General features: G+C 41.5%; 1 pseudogene; it reads left to right on the forward strand.

Annotated features, from left to right (window-relative positions):
- Window positions 1–4,700: 4,700 nt before the first annotated feature.
- Window positions 4,701–5,740, forward strand: LOC128589686 (transcriptional enhancer factor TEF-1-like; annotated as a pseudogene).
- The last annotated feature ends 10,627 nt before the right edge of the window (window positions 5,741–16,367 follow it).

A 16,367-nucleotide genomic window follows, 5' to 3' on the forward strand; every position in this document is an offset into this window, starting at 1 on the left:
CTACAGACAGCGGAGGCCCTGGAAATCCAAACTGCGCCCATCTGCTCTCAGAATAAAGGGATGATTTTGTTGATCTCCTGTTTGCGCAGTTTCTTGGTTCATTCAGGAGGTTAGAGCAAAAAACAGGTTGAGCATCTCTGGTCCGAAAACCTGAAATTTGAAATGCTTCAAAACTGAAGCTGTTTGAGCACTGACATGACTCTCCAAGGAAGCGCTCATTGAAGCATTTCGAATTGCAGATTTTGGGATGAGAGAGGCTTACCCAGTAAGTATAATGCAAATATTCTAAAATCCATAAAAACCTGAAATCCAAAACACTTCTGGTCTCCAGCATGTTGAGTGAAGGATACTCAACCTGCACTAGAAACTGAGAACACCAAGGTGATTTCTCAGCTCTGGACACCCGGCAGTCCACGATCAAGGTGCTGGTAGGTTCAGGGTCCAGGGAGGGCCTGTTTCCTGGTTCATCACAGTGCCTCCCCACTGTGTCCTGACATGATGGAAGGGGTGAGCCCCTCTCTGAGGTCCCCTGATTAAGGGCTTTACTCCATTCATGGCCTAGTCACCTTCCAAAGCCTTCACTTCTTCATGCTATCAAGCTGGGGACTAGATTTCCATCTGTGAATCTTGAGTGGACACATTAAGACCGTAGTGCCCAGTAAGAATGAAAAGCTCCCCACCTTGAAACCCTTCTCTCTTCAAAGCTTCTGCTTTTGGTTCACAGCTCCTGTCTTTTACTTTTAAGAAAAGAATATATATTCAGGAATTGCCTGTGGAAGAACCTGTTTTGTTTAAAAAAAAAAAAAAAAGAACAAATGAAAAAAATACTAGAAACTTCTTTTAAAGACAAAGACCCAGAAAGTACCAGTCCAAGACTTTATTGACACATGATTGAAATGAATGGTTATGAGAATGGCTGTGTCAGTAAACTACGCCAATGTCCACCCTACTCCACACTGCTTCTGTGTGGCAACACATACATATATGCATAGACACACGTGTGTGAACACACATGCACACCTACACACACAGTTTGTCTCTCACAGTCTCAAAGACTGTTTTGAAATGTAAGGCACAGCCAGGTTAATAAAACATACTTGAGGCTATGTTTTGTTTGTTCATTAAACTATAAAACATTTAAACCTATAATTAATTCTAGGTAAATTAAAGACACGACACAGCCATGGTACTATTGCAAAAGCATTTGTGCTATCATCTTACATTTTTTACAGTAAATCACCCTGCTGAAAGGTTTAACAGCTATTCATATTTATAACTGCCTTCTAGTTTTTTTTTTTTTTTTTTTGCCTACCTCAGTTGTTGAAGCATTAACGAAGCTGGCTTTTGGGAAGAATTCCAATTCAGAGTTATTTTTCCATGAGGTACTTAAGACTCCACACAGCAGCTCGTGATTATGTTGGCAGTGGCTTTGCATAACTGCTGGTTTCCTCTCATATAAATAAGTGAACAGCTAAGAATGCTAATGTTTTGCTTTGACCAGGAAAAAGCTCTCAATACATGACAAGGAATTACCCTCATTGGACTGTTTCTTTTTTTTTTTTTTTAAAGGGGTAAGTAAAACCAAAGCAATAAAGATAAGTGATCCTAGAATATGTGCCACCACCACTTTGAGATCATTCTTGAAGATAAAGGAAAAAAAGAAAAAACATGATCAGATTGTTTAATTTCCAAGGTCCTTTCTAGTTGACAAACTCACCTGGAGAAAGGCCATGAGGGTCCCCAATGAACATCAACTCAGGCAGAGTCCATTGTAGCCAAATGTAGTCAAACTCCGAGCCTTTGTCCTTTTGAGACTTAGGTGAAAAGGAAGAAAAAGAAGCACAGGCTGCGAGTGAGGACGCACCCGGAGGTTAGGAAGGAAAGGCTACTGCTGAGAGAGCTTGACAAGAAGGGAGTGTGAAGATGGGACTCAAAGGACAGCGTCTATAGCAGCTTCACTGACATCAACTGTCACAGCACAGAGAGGCCACTTGTGAGAAAGGACACCAAGGACTTTGCAAAGAGAACTGTGCCTTTTGCTCCTTCCATGTTCTCCAAAATGTCTAGCACCCCATGCTGTCCACCAGCCTCTCTCTCTCTCTCCACAATTGCCCCGTCACCTGCTAATCCAGCCCTACTGAGCAAAATCAGGTAAGTGCCCTGCTGTCATTGCAACCTCCCACCTTCCCTCTCCTCCCCGCTGCCCTATTTCCTAACTACAGCTCAGCCTTCAAACCCAGGTGGCCCTTCTCTCCAGGAGACATCATGTGCCCTGCCTGACTCCCAGGCCTGCTCCTCTGCTGTTCTGGGGTTTTCACTTATCCGTCTTCCCCTCAAGAACATGGGCTTCTTCGGGGTCGAAACATGACTCAGATGATTTTTACCCTTGGAGCTTGACCTGGTGCTGACATATAATAGATCTTATGAAAGAGAGAACAAATTAATCAAAATGTTCTGTACTGCCCTAATTTCTGCCCTCTATTCCACAATGAAATGGTAATGTGTATTGTATTAAGCAAATCATTTTGGCTGGCTATTTAAATATTTTCAAATCACTGAGATAATCTGGTAACTCAAAAACATATATAATAGCTTAATGTTACAATATAAATATTATGTTATATTACCTATAAAATATTTGTATATAGTGTAGGGTCACACAGGTAGGCTTCACAATGAATGAATGATTTATACTCATATGTCACTTTCCCTATATGCTATTAAAAGAACTAGATGAAACAGTTCTTTCTGCCAAGATAGTCATTTAAAAATAATTTTTAAAATAATGGGCATGTCAACCATACATGAAAGTAGGGAGAACAGTCTAATAAGCCCTATGAATATATCACTAAGCAGTTTCAACTCACAACTAGTTTCCTCTATACTCTCACTTAACTTCCTGTATTACAATAAAGCAAACCCAAGTCATCATTTCATCTATAAATATTTCAGTACATGGTCTAAAGGATGAGGATTCCTATAAAAATATAATATCAATATCATGCCTAAAATGAAACAATAATTTCTTAATATCACATATTTAGTCTTCAGATTTCCAACCAAAATGTAAATATTAATGATTTTTTATAGCTTGTTTATAGAATCAGAATGCAAAAAATTATATACATTATGACCAACTGATAAATTCCTTGACTTTCTTTCTTCATAGGTTTTCTCCTTCCTTCCCTTTTTATCCTATAATTTATTTTGAAAAGACAAGGACATTTATCATGTAGGACTTTCTGGTCTTGATTTTGCTAATTGTATTCATGTGGTATCTACTAATGAAATCCTCTGTCCTCCACAGTTCCTGTAAATTTATGACTGCATCCAGAGTCTTGAACAGATTCAAGTTTCATCTGCTGGCAATGAATGACTTCAGAGATAGTTTTATACATTCTTTGGTCAACAGAGACATAATGTCTGGTGGTCTCTCTGGGACTTTACTGGCCACTCCTGCTAAATGCCAGGATCCATTCATTCATTAGTGGTTTCATAATTGTAATTTTCTAATTCCATTGCCTCTTATATTATTAGCTGGATACTTCTGTAGGCATAGATTTTCCATTATCTATTATTTGGTTACTCAGTGGTGCAGTTTATAGAGGAAGATAAAATAAAAATTTTACATTTCAAAACTATTAACAAATGAGTATAATTGTGATGGATGTGTTACTTAGTTCAATGTAAACATTTTACATTGTATATCAAAGCAGAACCCTGAGCCCCATAAATGCATCAATGTACAAACTTACGATTTAAAAAAAACTTTTTAATTAATTTAAAAAAAGAAAAAAAATTTATTCTTTCCCTTTAGTGTTCAAAATAATGAGTTGGTTCCCTAGCAGCCTGCAAAGGTAAGCAATTAGGTTTTCCCACCCGCTGATGTCATTTCGAACTCATTGATTTAATCATATTTGATGGGTATCAATTAATGCAGTTATTATCTTTATTTGATGCTCAAATTGTTTCATCTTTCACTAGTAGAACCTGGTTAAAAATTGGCTCCTCTTTTTGATTTGACCCTAGTAGCCCATGACAGCCATTCTAAGACCAATTAAAACATGCATGGAACAAAGAGAATTTTCACGCAGATAAGCACTTCTCTTCTGTCCTGGGTGGAATAGCTAACAGAATACCATGCTACCACTGAACTGTGATTGTTTCAGAGCTCCCCTGAGGAAAGCTCCAAGGGAAAGATAACCCAGAAGGTGGAGACATGTCCTTTTAATCTTGCAAACTCTTCTCCAAGTGCTCAGGAAATACTAGAATTTTTATTAACTCTTAAAATATTAACATTATTATTTTCTTAAGAATATAATTCCTGGATGTGACTAGACACCTCGATGGAGGCTTGAATTACTTCAACTTTCTTTTTTGCTGAGACCTATATCTGATTAGACACCTGTTTTCTGGTCCACGTCTTCCCCTGTCCCGTGTTTGATTTATCTGGCTATCAATTCATTCCTGCCATACATTTTGCATTCATCTGGTAAATGGTATATAGATAGCCACGTGGTGTATAGATAGCTAGGGCCTCCTGAAAGCTCTGCTCGATGCTGGGGCTCCAGACCCCTTCCTCGTCATTGTCCATTGGCTTGTCTGCAGAGTCACTCACCCTTTCAATGTTTTCAGCAGGGCTCTTGCTGCCACTCCTGCTCTGGACTCAATGTTGGTGATGGGATTTTCCAAGATGACACATTCAGGTTCTTTCCATAAGGAAATTTCATGATTTTCATACCAAGCTAAAGGATCAGACTGCAAAGGATAAGGCCTGCAGTACGTGGCATCCATGTCCTCAGCCCAGATCATCTCACCCACTGCCATTCACAACGAACTGGGGTTGCCTGGGATTCCACACCTGACCTTCCCAGGGCACCAGAGTTCTGGCCAGGAATGATACAAACAGGGCAGCCAGGATCCTCGCACAATGTCAAGTCCTTTGTGCAGCAGGCCTACCCCATCCAACCAGCAGTCACAGCCCCCATTCCAGGGTTCCAGCCTTCATCAGCCCCAGCTCCCTTGGTCCTCACCTGGCAAGGTCAATCCATCGGCACAACCAAGCTTTGCCTGGTGAAATTTTCGCATTTCTCAAACAGCAGTGAGACTTAGACTCAGCTGATTTAAACTACAATATTCTAGATGATGCCAGGGCTTTTTAGGGTATAACCCAGACGTCCTCAAACTGCGGCCCACAGGCTACATGTGGTGGTGTGATTGTATTTGTTCCCGTTGTGTTTTTACTTCAAAATAAGATATGTGCAGTGCACATAGGAATTTGTTCATAGTTTTTTTTCTTTTTTTTTAAACTATACTCCGGCCCTCCAACGGTCTGAGAGACAGTGAACTGTACCCCTGTTTAAAAAGTTTGAGGACCCCTGGACTGGTCAGTATGAGAGTTCTGAAAATATGATAGTCACCTGTTCCACCAAAGTTTGTTCTTTGGAAAGCAAGTAGTAGAAAAAGTAGAGATGGAGTACGTAAGGTTTGAGAATGGCTGATTGGTATACCCAATAAACTGCTCCCCAGTGTGTGTATGTATCATCAACTTCATCCACAAGTTCAAACACTTAAACCAGAGAAATATATGAGGAACAGTGTTTTGGAAAACTTCACAATTTTATTGGTGGTAACAAACAGGGATACAAAAGAAACCCTCCTCTGCATGGCTTGTGGATTTGAAGTTTCAAACAGTGAAGATGGAGCACAACATCACATTCATGGGCTTGTAAGGGACTGAACACACATTCTTTCTCCATTATCCAACAACTGACTGAAACCGCACCATGCAGGGTGGTTTTCTAAATCCTGTTTGGGTGGAGTCGTTTTGTCGTGTGTTCATACTATCAATGTAGTTGTGAAGTTCTGGTACAGTTGTATAAAGAGAAATTGAGTTGTTTCTGTGTGTTCTTCAAAAAAAAAAAACAAGTCCTCATCTGACCTGCTGATTGGTTTGCAAGGGTATGTAATGAAAGCAATCAGTTTCAAATGATTGAAACGATCACTGTCATTGCCGTCATGTCAAATGATTTCTTCTAGAAGTAAAATTTAAGTATAATGTAGGTAAGGCCCAAGTTCCAAATGGCAAGCAAGATTAGTCAAGGTCACCCAGTGGGCTGGGTTTCTCTGTTTTCTTTCATTTAGCTACAATCTTCCTATCTCAGATGCATGGCCCAGATATTGAGAGACAGAAATTTACCCTGATTCTGGGCATGAAACCCAGCCAGGAGACAGCAACAAGACGACAAAGGCCTCATCTCACAGGGAAGGCAGGTGAGTTGGAATATCTATTCCTGAAAAAATTTTACTAAGTATGGAGAGAAATATTTGCTAGTGTGGCTTGGAGTGGGTTATTTGACATAACAGAATGAGTGGAAGATCAATTTGAATGTTTCTTCCAATGAATGTGTAACTAACACCGACTAATTAAGCAGAAAGCACAAATACATGATCAGTCACCGAGCATTTGGTGTCACTAGGCATTTGTACTGCCTCACGCTCATCCTCTTGCTTCACCACTTTCTTCTCATATGTAAGCTTTCATTCCTTCTTTCCTGCAATAATGAATGGTTGTACAACTTGTATATGTTGGAGCTGGGTATACACAGTAGTGGACAGAACAGGTAAGACCCCTGCCTTCCAGGACCCATCTGTGTGGTTAGAGGAAACACTCAAAATATAAGGAAATAACTGAACAGGATAGATGTGCTAACAACATATACTGTGAGGGAAAACGGAATGCAGTAATAGACAACCACTGGGAGGATACTTAAATGACTGGCTGGGCAAGGTTGCCAATAAACTAGAATAGGGATCAGTCACCACTGGGGACGCTACACCTCCCAGCGCCGCACAAAAGAACCAGGCATGACATGGATTGAAGTTCTAGCTTGCAAAAGGTGGGCTAACCAGAGGTGCAGGAGAGCCCCAAGCCCCCTCCATAACAGCTATTTAGTAAGGTGATACACAAAAGGGGAAGAGAGTTAAAGTAATGACATACGAGGGCTGCATGGGTAAGGATTGCCATATGCTTTTCCCCATGTGCTCTTTCCTCATGTGTTCTTTCCCCACAACCCCTATGAAGAAACACCAAGCATCGATGTTTAACACATGCTTACTAATGAGTGATCGATCTTATTTCATTCTGGAACACTGAGTTACTTGGGGGCTTGCCCCTAAGTCACAAAATATCTCTAGGCTTGCCGGGAGACTGTCCTATTCTCAATGTTTCCTTTTAATGTGATAAGGATCAGTAACTGTCCTTGCAAGCATGGTGTTCATTCCTCTACAGGGATCAACAAACTTTTTCTGCTAACAGTCAGTAAGATAGTAAATAGTTGAGGGTTTGTGGGCCATATAGTCATAGTTATTCAACACTGCCACTGAAGTACAGAAGGGAGCCATACACAATGTGAAAATGAATGGGCACAGCTGTGTTCCAATAAAACTTTATTCACAAACACAGGTGAGTTTGTCCTATGGGCCATAGTTGTTCCACATCTCAACTAGAAATTCATGTTGTTGATGGCTTTATAGTCCTATTCAAGTGGCCCCAGCTGTCTTTCCAGAATGGCTTTTATAGACCCTCCAAAGCCAAGTTATTACTCTCAGCACCTTGCAGAGAAGGTTGGAAACCTTAAACTCGACAGTCTAACTTGTCTCTAGTGTAACTTTCCAAGTGTATAATAACTGAGGATTTAAGAGAGTGCCCTTAGGAAAAGAACGAGGATAATTAGTGCTTGACTGAGCTCTTTATTGCAATGATTAAGGCTTACCCCTTTGGGATCCCTCAAAATGCCACCCAACGTGTGCACCCATTTAGCAATACTTTGTCAAAAGCCTTTTGGAAATTCTAATAGTTTATATCCACTGTCCTATAACCCTCTGCTTTCCACATAATTTCCTTCATTCTTGCTGTCTTTTTTCCCACCACATTTGTCAAACAAGATTTATCCTTTATAAAACCACAATGGCTAGTTTTCATCAGTTCATATTTCTCCAGATGTTTTGTGATCTCATTCCACCTAAATGTCTCTCAGATCTGTCTACCTCTGAGGTTAGGCTAGATGGCCTATAATTTCTCATTCCCTGCCACTCTAAATGGGTCCCTGGCTAAGCAAGGGCCCCCTTCAGTGAGGTCAGCCAGAGAAACTCATACATATTGTAAACATGCCGCAAGGTATTCAGCAATAACATTCAGTGGAGTTTGCTTTAGTTCAGAGGTCAAGGGGATTTGACCAAAAAAAAAAAAAAAAAAAAAAATACACAAAAATTTGTTCTATTGGAGTAAGCTTGACAAAATCAACTGCTAACAAAAACTAGATTCAGACTCCGTCATCTAGAAAGGGAAGAAAAGATATTCTTCCCTTCTTCTCATTTCTGAGGTCCCCAGAATGAGAAACAGATATTATATGTGGTTGCCTGTGCTTTCATTTTTATTTCACTCTTCCCATCATTAAACCACAGTGTCACAACCAAGTTCAGAGGCTGGGAATGGAAGGGAAGAGGTGGGAATAAAGAGAGGTTGGCTAATGAGCACAAAATATAATTAAATAGAAGGGGTAGGTTCTAGTGTTTGATAGTATAGTAGGCTGACTGTACTTAACAATAATTTATTGCATATTTCAAAATAGCTAGAAGAAAATATTTGGAATGTTCACAACACAAACAAATGATACAGGTTTGAGGTAATGGATATCCTAATTATCCTGATATGATCATTCATTACACATTGTATGTATGTGTCAAAATATCACATGTGCCCCATAAACATGTACGATTATGAATCAGTGTAACCTGGCTTATTGTACCCTCAATGAATCCCCAACAATAAAAAAAAAAAAAAATGAGTTCACCAGTGACATGACCCAGAAATACGGTTTTACCTGTCCTGGTCTTTGTGAATGGCTCTGCCAAATCCACACAAACTCTAATGGAAGTGTGTAAAATCCGGGGGTTAAGGAACATGCAATGCTTAGGCACTGTGCCATTGTTTCATTCCTGATGATTGTTTCTCATTTTTACCTTCTTTCTTCTGACACACTAACTCAACCTGACAAAACCTGTGGTTCCTGAAATTTGCATCAAATCTCCACACTTCTATAATCTTGGCGCTAACCCTTACCCTCTAACCCTATATGCCTCAGCTGAGACTAAAGAGTTTTCTTATTTTCTAATCCCATGATAGAGAACAGGGCCAGCCAGCCCAGGCCCAATCTCCTTTATAGAGATTAAAGAGGCAGGAAAATCAGTTACCAGAAGTTCAAATCCAGGGATGAGTAGACCCAACTCCAAAAGGTTTCATCCATCTAAGAGCTGGTACAGTGTCAAAGGGCAGTAGTAAAAATGGCTGGAAATCTACTTCTAGGGGGTAACCTAGGACAGATAAAACTGTGGGAGACTAGATATCAAGGCTGGAAAACCAACCACAGGGACGTAGTGGCAGCAAGGTCAGAAAAGAATCTTTAGCCAGACTGAGTCAGCCCCAGGCAGAGCTGCTGAAATGGGGCTTCTTGCACCACCTTGCCCCACAGCCAGATGAGTTCTTAGTATACAGAGCAACAGGAACAAACTGGAGCAGGCAGGACATGACCACTGGTATTCCTCTGCCTTCCATTCAAATGATTGAAAAGCTCCTTCACGGTTTAGCAACACTAAAATGTTTGAAGTGTAAGAGGTCTTGTCCATGTTGGAGCCAAAGTGTTCAAGAGTAAGTAGCATCAGCTTCTCAGCTCAGCCCAAGACCAAACCAGAAAGAAGGTGGTATTTGGGGGTGTAGTGGGTGGGCAGCAGAGGCCATGGGGCAGCCCCTCAATGCGTTTAATGTCTTACTTGGCATTCTTGGGTTTTTTCTCTTTGAGAAAGAAAGAATTTCCTTCCCAGATGTCAGTCAGTGCAGGAGGAATGTGGGGTGGAGGGTCTGTCAGGGGAGCGTGTGAAATAAATGACTTCACTCATAGAGACAAATACTTTGTCTTCAGTCTCTAGCATTCTGTCCCATGCACACCTCATAGCGTTGTAAGCTGGCTGGCTGGGGTTAAAAGCCAGAGCCATGAAATAAAACTTTGACTGATTCACAGTAAAGCTGAACTCACAAACCCCAGCCACACCATTGAGCAGCGATGGCTGGAGATGGCACCACCCCCGGGACCTATCTAGGAGGGCTGTGCCTTCCTCTCCCGAGGGGGACTTGAACAACAGGAAAAATCAAGTTGTGTTGTCAGCAGCAAGTAAAGGAGAGGATTCCCAGAACCACATCCAGCAGCACCAGGCAAACCATACTTCTCTAGTCAACAGTTAGGTTTGATCCAGTAATGGAGACGAACCGTGTTCAGCTTATTAACAACACAGGACTGAGGCACAATACCTCACCCCAAGGAGGGATACAGGGAGCAGGAATGGCCTGGGCCTCCTCCTATCTCTTCCCAGGCCTTCTCCCTACAAGGCCAAGATGACACTCTCATGGGGTGCTTCTGAAGGTGCCTGAGCTCACATTCTTCCTGTCCATTCTCAGAACTTGCCTATTCAGGATTTCTTTGCTGCAAACCCAGCTGGAAGGCAAAGCTAATCTGACCAAGAAATCCACATGAGGCAAGAGGTTCCCATCTCAGTCCTCCCCCAGAAAGCATTGGTATTTTTTGACATAGCCCTTTGATGACTTAACCCAGAAAAAGCTAAGTGGAAGAAGAACGATACTGACAGGGCTTTTTGAATGTAATAATTAAGAGGAACTAACACAGTAGGTTTGGAATAGGGCACACCTGGTTTCAAAGCATTGGCTTCAGTGTGGTCTTGAGCAAATGACTTCTCTTTAAGCCCCTCTTCCTCCTCTTCTCCTCAAAGTTCCTCTTTTTCTCCTCTTTCATAATAACGTTTTGATGAGCACCTTCTCTCTACTAGGTTCACGTGTAAACTGTTTTTTTGTTTGTTTGTTTTTGTTTTCTTTTGTTGCAGTTTTTGGCCAGGGCTGGGTTTGAACCTGACACCTCTGGCATATGGGGCTGGTGCCCTACTCCTCGAGCCACAGGCACCACCCGGTTCACATGTAAATTGTGCAAAATAATGATCACCCGAGAGAACTGTTGTATGAATTCAGGTAGGAACTAGACATGAGCATTCAGCCCCATGCTTAGCAGAGGAGGCTTTTGGGGAATGGAAATCGTTAACCTTCTTTGTATAATAACAAAACCTGGGCTGGCTGCATTGAATACTCAAGAATCAGGAAAGAACTTAATTTTTTATATTGGCTTGGGATGGCCAGATATCCTCCTCTTCCTACAAGTAAGTCGAATATCCTTAACAAATGGGTGTTCTCTGTACCTGGGAGAGGAAGAGGAGGCTGTAAAGGCTGAGCTAAAAGAGCAAGCACTCAGGCCAGGTATTGCTATTTTTGCAAACTCCCCTTTTGTGTTCAAAATCCTACATGTTGGGAGGAGTCTTACAAATCAGAGTTGAGAATTCGAGACTTGATGATTTGTTCAAAATAATCATCAAAAGATCCCTTTAGAAATTCCTTAAATCGCCAGAATTTCCAATAGCATGAAAGTTGTGAATATTATTCAGAGTTAGAAAGTACTCTAAGATTAGATAGATATTTGGTGTATAAAGAGACTGAAGACCAACTCAATAAGAGGACAAATCCAGTGTCTTGCGGCTTGTTACTGGAAGAAAGGGAATGAGAAAGCACGTTCCAGAATACCCAGGTTCCACTATGTCTTGTGACTTCAGCATTTCAATAGAAACAAAGAAACAATTCTGAGTTTCCTCATGAAAGAAAGGGATATTAGTACGGCAGAAAGAGCATAGGCCTAAAAACTCAGCCTAAGCATTTAAGCCCAGCTCTGGCCAGCAGGATGAGTTTATAGCATCACCCATAAGCACACTTGTGCAACCACTGAAGGCTCTGGATCCCTTCCCTAGTTACAGATATCGTAAGCACGTGACGCTCCCACAAAGAGCAATAGAACACCCAGGCTGTGCTTGGCTAACAGACTCACTTGGAGCTCTTTTCTCACTCTGTCCAAATAAAGGCAACCGCTCTCTGACCATCTTTTGTCAATAGCATTTTTGTGCTATCATCTCCAGGGTCAATGGTTGTTTGTTCTTGGACTGTATTCTGGGAAGTTTTTTCTCTGTCACAGTGAGCCTCTGAGATGGGCCTAAAAGAGGCTCAACCACACAGGATGCTTTAGAGAGAGAGAAAATAAAAAACAAAGAATAAGAAGGAGGGAGACAAGAATTGCAATATTAAACTGGCCTAGTCTAAAGTGCATAATGGGAAAACTCTAAAAGTGAAATTGGGCTTTCCTTTGGCTCCAAAATTCTCTGTCACTGAGGGAGAACAGAGCAAGTCAGAAGCTCAAACATTTGCTGGCTAAAGTAAGAGTGTGCCTTTGGATTTAAAATCTTCTCTTTTGCATCATAAATTCAATTCAGCCAGTGTGCAGTGAGCGGCTACTCTAAGTTAAGCTCTGTGTTGTGTTAGGGGCTGTGAGAGGGAGAGAAGAGGGGAATCCCCATCCCTGCCGCCAAGGAGGTCATGATTACAATTGAAGGGGAGTGAGAATGGGATGGGAAGCTAGTAATCAGAACACCACACAGAACATAAAGTGTTCATTTAGGCATTTGTCTGTTTCTTGAATCTACAGACATTTATCGGAGTATTGTCTATGTATAAGGGAAATGTTAACACCAGGAATTTAAAGAATAAATAAGCCAAGATCTCAGCCCTTTAGAAATTCATGGTCCCACCAGCAATATGTCGGTGCTTGAGGCAGAGCTACAGGGGTTCAGAGAGAGAAGAGCTTTCATTATGAGGGGACAGGCAAGCCCCCAAAGCAGAGGTGGTATTTAAGGAAAGGCTGGTTCATTTCCTGACCCAGCCCTGGAATCAGCTTGTCTCCAAGGACATCTAAAGACAGAGGTACAGAGGAAAGGGGATTCCAAATGAAGGAAAAGCGTGAAAAAGCACACAAAGGTAGGAAAACAGGAGGCAGGATCATGAAACTACAAGTGGGTGAGTTTGGCTGGTATGAGAGTGTGTCAGGGGAGGAAGCTGGGATTGCAGCAAGGACCTCAGGTGAGACCATGCTGGAAAGCAGGTTCGGAATCTCTTCCATGTGGACCTGGAAAATCAGGAGGCTGCTGAAAATGGCCACATGCAAGTGAGCAAAATGTAACTATTGTGGGGCTTCAGGAAGATGTGGCAGGAAAAACACAGCACATTTGAAGTACAAAAGTATATAGGAATCTGAAGCTGGTGGGTCAAGTTTGATATGACAGTCAAGGTTCAAATAATGGAGAATGCTAGTACTCAAACTGTGGTCTTGAAATACATTTTCCACTAAAAGGAATCAGGAAATTTCTTGAAGATGTGGCTGACTTTAAGTCTGGGGCAGGAAACATACAGTATGGGTCTGGAATATCTTATTTCAGAAAGGACTAGGGGGTTGGGAAAAAGAACTAAGAGCCAACTTGGAAGAACCACCGCAGCCCAAGCACAGGGCCATTCAAGCTTCAAATCAGGGTAACAATTGCAGTGAATTAGAACACAGCATATGCAGGTAAAATCCACACTTTCCTAGTGACGTTAAAAAGGAAGACAGTAATTGGTCATTCTCGGAAGACACTAGGAAACCATCCAGTAAGGAAAATAATCATGCATTTATCTTTCCTTTCCTGCATGAGATGCAGTGCTAGGAACCCAAACATCAAATGAAGGGAACTTTATCTTAAGGGAAGTAGTTCTGCCAATAAATGAATAAGGAATGATAGAAATAGAATATCACCATTGCGCCACATCTATAGAACTACCAACCAATGTATACAAAACACAGGGATAGTGGACTATCTCTAATGACACCACAAAGATACAATTAACAAGGTCCAGACTAAAAGACCTGTTTGATTAAACAAATAAGTTGCAAGGGGGGGGGGGAATGGAGGGAAAAACATTTAGATTAGAATATCCTTAAAAATTATCAACTAATCACAAACACAGACTGTTTCTGGATCTTGGTAAAAACAAACTACAAAAAATAAAACCATATACGACATTTGGGTGTCTAATAACATTAAGAAACTATTGGCAATTTTAGTGTAAATTATACATTGTGGTTATATTTGTTAAAATGTTCTTCCTTTCAGGAATGTTTGTGGATAAAAGGAGACTGGGTTGCTTACTGGTGAACTTATGATGAGTGGATGGAAATTCGTTACAGTGTCTTCTTTTGTATGCGTTCTTAGTGTTTCATAACAAAAAGTTAATAAGTCCAAACAATAATGAAGTGACGCAGGACTGAATAGGGAACTGGAGAACCGGGAGGGCAAGGCGAGGACACAGGCCGGAGCCATCTCAGTCGGCCTGCCGGGAGCGGCCCCTGGCAGCGTGCCTGGTGCGGAGCTGCCGAGGGCCTGACAGCTCTCGGCTGTTTCTCTCCTCTTGCCTTGGCTCAGACTCTCCCTTGTTTGAGTTCTCTCTCTTTTGAAAGTCTTCCCGCCGCTAACATTTAGTCAAGCTTCACCTCCTCCTTGCAGCCTTTTCTCTGAGTTCCTCCTCCCTGGGCAAAGCAGACCACGCCCTTATCTGAGCCCCACCCACCACACTCACTTCCATCTTCCATCGGGACATCCATCCTTCCCTTAACCTTTAAACCCAAAGATAGTCGGGGGCATGTTTGTATTCCCAGTGTCCAGTTTAATGCTTATCACACAATGGATGTTGAGATCTCAGTGAGCGAAACAATGGGTGGCTGATTCTGACCCTTGGTGCCCAGGGCAAGGGCAGTGCCAGTCACAGAAATGAGAAGACTGAGCAGTTAAAGGGAAAGATGCATGATGCACTTGGTTTCAGGCATGTGGGATCTGTAATTCAAAGGACTCAAACTCAAAAAGGAAAGCTAGAGCCACATCCATATATTTGAAAGGGCCCTCGCAGAGAGGAGAATTTAAGGCCGTGGAGAGGATAGACTTGTAACAGGAAACACTATTGAGAACACACTTAGGAACTAGGAGGACATACCAAAGGGGGGCGGAAGGGCATGTTAAAAACAATAAGAGGATGGTTCAAGTTTTTACAAAGGGGCGTGGTGTAGGACAGAATTCAAGATGGACGGTCCCTGTGGATGGGCTCAACTAAAGAGGCCCACGGTGTGTTAGAAGGAAGTGGTTCCAGCGAAGGGAAGTGTGAGGAAGGCAGCAGAGTCCAGAAGCCAGACCCGAGAGTCAGTGGGGTCAGAGTTGTTAAAAAATGAAGTATCAACATGACTCTCTCTTCATAAAGCTGGTGATGAAGAGCTAGAGACAGGTAACAGTCACAAACCGTACTTTTTCCTGATGTTGCAAAAATGAGGGAATGACGATGCAAAACCTATCTGGAGGGACATGGTAAGAAGGAGGAACTCATGACTTCCAACCTACGAATACATGTATTCTTTGCTTTGTTCCTATGTCTGTTAGTAAAATCTTATCATTTGTTCTTAGAGACAGGAACAAAACCATATGCATATAAAAACATACATGCATTTATGTAGCTATGAATACATGCTAGGTTGTTTACTTACATCAGCCCATAGAGTCTTTCCAGCCCCACACCATAGTCACCGTGCTGATGTCGTCATCTCGTATTACAGACGGGGAAACCAAGGCACCAAGAGGTTAGTTAACCTCTTGTGTGAGGTGCCCGTGAAAGGCAGATGCAGCACTTGAACCCAATGGTTTCGTTTCAAAGTCTGTGTTCTTCACTACCATATCCTATGTTCTCTTATGTGAGGTCAGCTTTTTTATAACCATTTTATAGAGGAGAAAACCAGTTCCACGAAGATAGGTAACTTTCCAAAGAGTCAGCAGCAGAGCCAAGATTGAAATTCACACCTTCTTGTGCCAAGACTGGGATTTTTTTCCATTACCCACTGTTACCTCTTCTTGGGAAAGGAAATAAAGATGTTATCTATGGAAAGTGAGAGAAGGCCCCAGGGAAACTGGGCACCTGTAAAGAATTTTTTTAAAAGAAAAAAAATCCTGAAACAGCTTTTGTGAGTAATGTGATGGTTAGTCAACCATGAATGTAATTTCAAAAGGTATGTTATAACCAAAAAGCAAATTCTAACAGAAAGGAAGAAAATTATTAATAAATATGTGTTGAATAAATAAGTGAATTAAATATATAGAAATACATCCTCTGACTCTATCCATTTGCTTCCAGAAATACCACCCCAAATAAGCTCTAGGTATAGACAATGACAGTGAGCACATACAATCTCATTAGTCCCTGTGGCAATACTATCAAGTACAACCAGATTGCTCTTGTGAGATTTAGAATTCAGTCACTGAGGTACTAGCAATTAGGAAGGAGAAATAAAATTATGTAA

Source organism: Nycticebus coucang, chromosome 7, assembly GCF_027406575.1.
Source record: "Nycticebus coucang isolate mNycCou1 chromosome 7, mNycCou1.pri, whole genome shotgun sequence".
NCBI lineage: Eukaryota > Metazoa > Chordata > Mammalia > Primates > Lorisidae > Nycticebus > Nycticebus coucang.